This window comes from Triticum dicoccoides, chromosome 5A, assembly GCF_002162155.2.
Source record: "Triticum dicoccoides isolate Atlit2015 ecotype Zavitan chromosome 5A, WEW_v2.0, whole genome shotgun sequence".
In the NCBI taxonomy this organism is placed as follows: domain Eukaryota; kingdom Viridiplantae; phylum Streptophyta; class Magnoliopsida; order Poales; family Poaceae; genus Triticum; species Triticum dicoccoides.
In genome coordinates this window covers 463,948,977-463,956,142 of record NC_041388.1, presented here as the reverse complement: position 1 = coordinate 463,956,142, position 7,166 = coordinate 463,948,977, and positions in this window count along the sequence as shown.

Genomic DNA, 7,166 nt, shown 5'->3' with positions numbered 1-7,166 from the left:
AGTGAGAAGGTTGCTCTTCACTCGGAGGATTTTTTAACTTAGGCGATTACGGGGTCGCGGCTAAGCCCCCGAGTGAGAGGGTTGCTCTTCACTCGGAGTAGTTTTTAACTTAGGCGATTACGGGGTCGCAGCTAAGCCCCTGAGTGACAGGGTTGCTCTCCACTCGAAGGATTTTTTAACTTAGGCAATTCGGGTTCGTGGCTAAGCCCCCGAGTGGGAGTATTGCTCTCCACTCGGAGTAGTTTTTAACTTAGGTGAATCGGGTTCGCGGCTAAGCCACCCACTGGGGGATTTGAACACATGTGTTTGGAACAATTGTTAAGATACTGCAAAACTCAGCAAACCGAATCGTTCTTATTACAACTCGTTGACTCGAGTGTTTAGGTATAAAAGTGGCGGAGTAGATCCGCATTCCACGAGCGTGGCTCATCTTTCTTCATGGCTACGTTGTAGAGGTGATATGCCCCGTTGTGGAGCACCTTGGCGATGATTAAGGGGCCTTCCCAGGCTGGAGCAAGCTTGTGAGGATGTTTCTGATGCACTCGGAGCACAAGATCTCCTTCTTGGAATGCTTGACCTCTGACATTACGGGCATGGAATCGACGCAAGTCTTGCTGATAGATGGTCGAGCTGATCAAAGCCATCTCACGTTCTTCCTCCAAGAGATCAACTGCGTCTTGGCGTGCTTGTTCAGCTTCAGCTTCTGAAAAAAGTTCCACTTGGGGAGCGTTGTGCAATAAGTCGCTCGGAAGCACAACTTCAGCGCCATACACCATGAAGAAAGGGGTTCGGTCAGTCGACCGGTTTGGAGTTGTTCTCAGTCCCCATGAGACAGACGACAATTCAGTCACCCAAGCTCCAGCAACATGCTTGAGATCGCGCATCAGTCGGAGTTTCAGCCCTTGAAGTATCAAACCATTCGCCCTTTCTGCCCGCCCATTCGACTGCGGATGCGCAACAGATGCGTAGTCCACCCGAGTGCCTTGGGAAGCGCAGAATGCTCTGAACTCATCAGAATCAAAGTTGAAGCCATTATCTGTGATAATACTGTGAGGTACTCCATATCGGAAAATCAGTTCTCTGATGAAACTGATGGCAGTGCTTGAATCAAGATTCTTGATAGGCTTGGCTTCGATCCATTTAGTGAACTTGTCGACTGCTACAAGCAAATGAGTGAAACCACTTCTGCCGGTCTTGAAGGGCCCAACCATATCCAACCCCCAAACAACAAACGACCAGACGAGTGGAATAGTTTTCAAGGCTGATGTAGGCTTGTGGGACATGTTTGAGTAGAACTAACAGCCTTTGCACTTGTCGACTATATCTTTTGACATTTCATTTGCTCGCGGCCAGTAGAATCCTGTTCGGTATGCTTTGGCTACGATGGTCCGAGAGGACGCATGGTGACCACAGGTCCCCGAGTGGATATCATTGAGAATCATTCAACCTTCTTCTGGCATGATGCATCGCTGAGCAACTCCAGTGATACTCTCTCTGTAGAGCTGTTCACCTATCATGGTAAAGGCTTTGGATCGACGGACAATCTGAAAAGCTTCATCTTCATCCTTCGGAAGCTCCTTCCCGATCAGGTATGCAATATAAGGCACCGTCCAATCGGGGGTGACGACCAAAACCTCCATGATCAGGTCGACCATGGCCGGGACTTCGATCACAGTCGTATCGGTAGAACTTTTTGGTTGCGGGGGCTCTTCTGTGAAAGGATCCTCTTGAACTGTCGGGGAATGGAGATGCTCCAAGAACACATTGCTGGGGATAGGCTTCTGAGTGGAACCTAACTTTGCCAAGTTATCTGCTGCTTGATTTTTGATTCGGGGTATGTGGTGGAGCTCTAACCCCTCAAACTTCTTTTCCAACTTTCTTACTGCATTGTAATAACCAGTCATGGTCGGGCTTCTGATGTCCCACTCCTTCATCACTTGATTGACCACTAAGTCTGAGTCGCCGTAAACCATCAGGCGATGGACGCCGAGTGAAATGGCCATAATCAACCCATACAGAAGTGCCTCATATTCAGCTTCGTTGTTGGAGGAATCAAAGTGAATCTGGAGAACATAACTGAGTTTATCGCCTCATGGGGATACCAAGACTACCCCAGCACCAGAACCATTAAGCATCTTGGACCCATCAAAGAACATAGTCCAATGTTCCGAGTGAGTCTGAGTCGGTTGTTGCTGCTCAATCCACTCGGCCAGGAAATCTGCTATTGCTTGGGACTTGATTGCTTTCTTTGCCTCAAACTTGATATCCAACAGAAGGAGTTCAATTGCCCACTTTGCCACTCGACCGGTTGCATCTTTGTTGTTCAGAATTTCTGACAATGGAGCGTCACTGACGACTGAAACGGAGTGATCTGAAAAGTAGTGTGCAACTTTCTTCGCAGTCAAGTAAATTCCATAGACAAGCTTCTGATAATGCGGATATCTCTGCTTGGACGGAGTCGAGACTTCATAAATATAATACACTAGGCGTTGAACTTTGTAGGCTTTGCCTTCTTCTTCCCGCTCAACCGTGAGTACTGTGCTGACAACCTGTCCAGTGGCTGCTATATACAATAGTAGAGGCTCTTTGCTGGCTGGGGCAGTAAGCACCGGCTGGGTGGAAAGCAGGGTTTTGACCTCTAGAAACCCTGCTTCAGCTTCAGGAGTCCACTCGAACTTGTTAGACTTCTTCATCATGTTGGGGAATGCAGTAATTTCAAAAATTTCCTACACACACACGCAAGATCATGGTGATGCATAGCAACGGGAGGGGAGAGTGTCGTCCACGTACCCTTGTAGACGGTAAGCGGAAGCGTTATGAGAACGCGGTTGATGTAGTCGTACGTCTTCACGATCCGACTGATCCAAGTACCGAACGAACGACACCTCCGAGTTCAGCACACGTTCAGCTCGGTGACGTCCTACAAACTCCGATCCAGCAGAGCTTCGAGGGAGAGTTCCGTCAGCACGACGGCGTGATGACAGTGATGATGATGCTACTAACGCAGGGCTTCGCCTAAGCATCGCTACGATATGATCGAGGTGGATTATGGTGGAGGGGGGCACCGCACACGGCTAGAAAATCAACTGATCAACTTGTGTGTCCATGGGGTGCCCCCTCCCCACGTATATAAAGGAGGGCGGGGAGGCCGACCGGCCTCTCTAGGCGCACCAAGCGGGGGGGGGGGGAGGAATCCTCCTCCTAGTAGGAGTAGGATTCCTCCTTTCCTAGTCCTACTAGGAGTGGGAAGGAAGGAGAAGGGGAGGAGAAGGAAAGAGGGGGCGTAGCCCCTCCCCTAGTCCAATTCGGACTAGGCACATGGGGGGCGCACGGCCAGCCCTCATGGCTTCTCCTCTTTTCCCCTTAAAGCCCACTAAGGCCCATATGTACTCCCGTATTCCCATAACTCCCCCGGTACTACGAAAAATACCCGGATCACTCGGAACCTTTCCGATGTCCGAATATAGCCATCCAATATATCGATCTTTATGGCTCGATCATTTCGAGACTCCTCGTCATGTCTGTGATCTCATTCGGGATTTTGAACAACCTTCGGTACATCAAATCACATAAACTCATAATACCAATCGTCACCGAACGTTAAGCGTGCGGACCCTACGGGTTCGAGAAATATCTAGACATGACCGAGACATGTCTCCGGTCAATAACCAATAGCGGAATCTGGATGCTCATATTGGTTCCTACATATTCTACAAAGATCTTTATCGGTCAAACCGCATAACAACATATGTTGTTCCCTTTGTCATCGGTATGTTACTTGCTCGAGATTCGATCGTCGGTATCTCAATACCTAGTTCAATCTTGTTACCGGCAAGTCTCTTTACTCGTTCCGTAATGCATCATCCCACAACTAACTCATTAGTAACATTGCTTGCAAGGCTTATAGTGATGTGCATTACCGAGAGGGCCCAGAGATACCTCTTCGACAATCGGAGTATCAAATCCTAATCTCGATCTATGCCAACACAACAAGTACCATCGGAGACACCTGTAGAGCACCTTTATAATCACCCAGTTACATTGTGACGTTTGGTAGCACACAAAGTGTTCCTCCGGTATTCGGGAGTTGCATAATCTCATAGTCAAAGGAACATGTATAACTCATGAAGAAAGCAGTAGCAACAAACTAAACGATCATCGTGCTAAGCTAACGGAATGGGTCAAGTCAATCACATCATTCTCTAATGATGTGATCCCGTTAATCAAATGACAACTCATGTCTATGGCTAGGAAACTTAACCATCTTTGATTCAATGCGCTAGTCAAGTAGAGACATACTAGTGACACTCTGTTTGTCTATGTATTCACACATGTATTAAGTTTTCGGTTAATACAATTCGAGCATAAAGAATAAACATTTATCATGATATAAGGAAATAAATAATAACTTTATTATTGCCTCTAGGGCATATTTCCTTCAGTCTCCCACTTGCACTAGATTCAATAATCTAGTTCACATCCTTATGTGATTAGCTCACATCTCCATGTGACTAATACCCAAAGGGTTTACTAGAGTCAATAATCTAGTTCACATCTCTATGTGATTAACACCCAAAGAGTGATCATGTTTTGCTTGTGAGAGAAGTTTAGTCTACGGGTCTGCAACATTCAGATCCATATGTATTTCGCAAATTTCTATGTCTACAATGCTCTGCATGGAGCTACTCTAGATAATTGCTCCCACTCTCAATATGTATCCAGATTGAGACTTAGAGTCATCTAGATCGATGTAAAAAGCTTGCATCGACGTAACTCTTTACGACGAACTCTTTTAGCACCTCCATAACCGAGAAATATTTCCTTAGTCCTCTAAGGATAATTTTGACCGCTGTCCAGTGATCTACTCCTAGATCACTATTGTACTCCCTTGCCACAATCATGCTAAGGTATACAATAGGACTGGTAAACAACATAGCATACTTTATAGAACCTATGACTGAGGCATAGGGAATGACTTTTCATTCTCTTTCTATTTTCTACTGTGGTCGGGTTTTGAGTCTTTACTCAACTTCACACCTTGCAACACAGGCAATAACTCCTTCTTTGACTGTTCCATTTTGAACTACTTCAAAATCTTGTCAAGGTATGTACTCATTGAAAAAACTTATCAAGCGTCTTGATCTATCTCTATAGATCTTGATGCTCAATGTGTAAGCAGCTTCATCTAGGTCTTTCTTTGAAAAACTCCTTTCAAATACTCCTTTATGCTTTCCAAAAAATTCTGCATTATTTCCGATCAACAATATGTCATTCACATATACTTATTAGAAATGTTGTAGTGCTCCCACTCACTTTCTTGTAAATACATGCTTCACCGCAAGTCTGTATAAAACCATATGATTTGATCACTTTATCAAAGCATATATTCCAACTTTGAGATGCTTGCACCAGTCCATAGATGGATCGCTGGAGCTTGCTCACTTTGGTAGCACCTTTAGGATCGAAAAAATCTTCTGGTTGCATCATATACAACTCTTCTTTAAGAAACCCATTAAGGAATGCAATTTTGACATCCATTTGCCAGATTTCATAAAATGCGGCAACTGCTAACATGATCCGGATAGACTTTCAAGCATCGATACGAGTGAGAAAATCTCATCGTAGTCAACACCTTGAACTTGTCAAAAACATTTTTGCGACAATTCGAGTGTTGCAGATAGTAACACTACTATCAGTGTCTGTCTTCCTCTTGATCCATTTATTTTCTATGGCTTGCCAATCATTGGGAAAGTCAATCAAAGTCCATACTTTGTTCTTTATACATGGATCCCATCTCAGATTTCATGGCCTTAAGCTATTTCGCGGAATCTGGGCTCATCATCGCTTCCTCATAGTTCATAGGTTCATCATGGTCTAGTAACATGACTTCCAGAAAGGATTACCATACCACTCTGGTGCGGACTATACTCTGGTTGTCCTACGAGGTTCGGTAGTAACTTGATCTGAAGTTTCATGATCATCATCATTAGCTTCCTCACTGATTGGCATAGAAATCACTAGAACTGATTTCCATGATGAACTACTTTCCAATTCGGGAGAAGGTACAATTACCTCATCAAGTTCTACATTCCTCCCACTCACTTCTTTCGAGAGAAACTTCTTCTCTAGAAAGGATCCACTCTTAGCAATGAATGTCTTGCCTTCAGATCTGTGATAGAAGGTGTACCCAACTGTCTCCTTTGGGTATCCTATGAAGACACATTTCTCCGATTTGGGTCTGAGCTTATCAGGATGAAACTTTTTCACATAAGCATCGCAACCCCAAACTTTAAGAAACGACAACTTTGGTTTCTTGCCAAACCACAGTTCATATGGTGTCGTCTCAACGGATTTAGATGGTGCCCTATTTAACGTGAATGCAGCCGTCTCTAATGCATAACCCCAAAACGATAGTGGTAAATCGGTAAGAAACATCATAGATTGCACCATATCTAATAAAGTACGGTTACGATGTTCGGACACACCATTACGCTGTGGTGTTCCAAGTGGCGTGAGTTGCGAAACTATTCCGCATTGTTTGAAATGAAGACCAAACTGGTAACTCAAATATTCGTCTCCGCGATCAGATTGTAGAAACTTTTTTTTCTTGTTACGATGATTTTCCACTTCACTCTGAAATTCTTGAACTTTTCAAATGTTTCAGACTTATGTTTCATTAAGTAGATATACCCATATCTGCTCAAATCATCTGTGAAGGTTAGAAAATAACAATACCCGCCGCGAGCCTCAACACTTAACGGATCGTATACATAAGTATGTATTATTTCCAATAAGTTAGTTGCTTGCTCCATTGTTGTGACGCCCCGAGACCGTTGCGCCAGGTGTCTTCCAGTTATTCGCCGTCGTTGCCATGTCATTCGCTTGCGTGTTGCATCTTGCCATGTCATCATGTGCATTGCATCATCATGTTTTCAAAACTTGCATCTGTCCCGGTCTCCCATTTCCTTCCGTTGTCCATTCTGAGCCCAGACACACTTGCACGTGCCCGTGGCACGTCCGAAATATTATTTTATAAGTGGCCGGAAAATGTTCTCGGAATGGGATGAAAGTTGGCGTGCGGTGTTTTTTTGTTGTCAGTAGACCGCCTGTCAAATTTCATCGCGTTCGGAGTCCGTTTGATGCCCCAATGAATAACTATAGCGGGA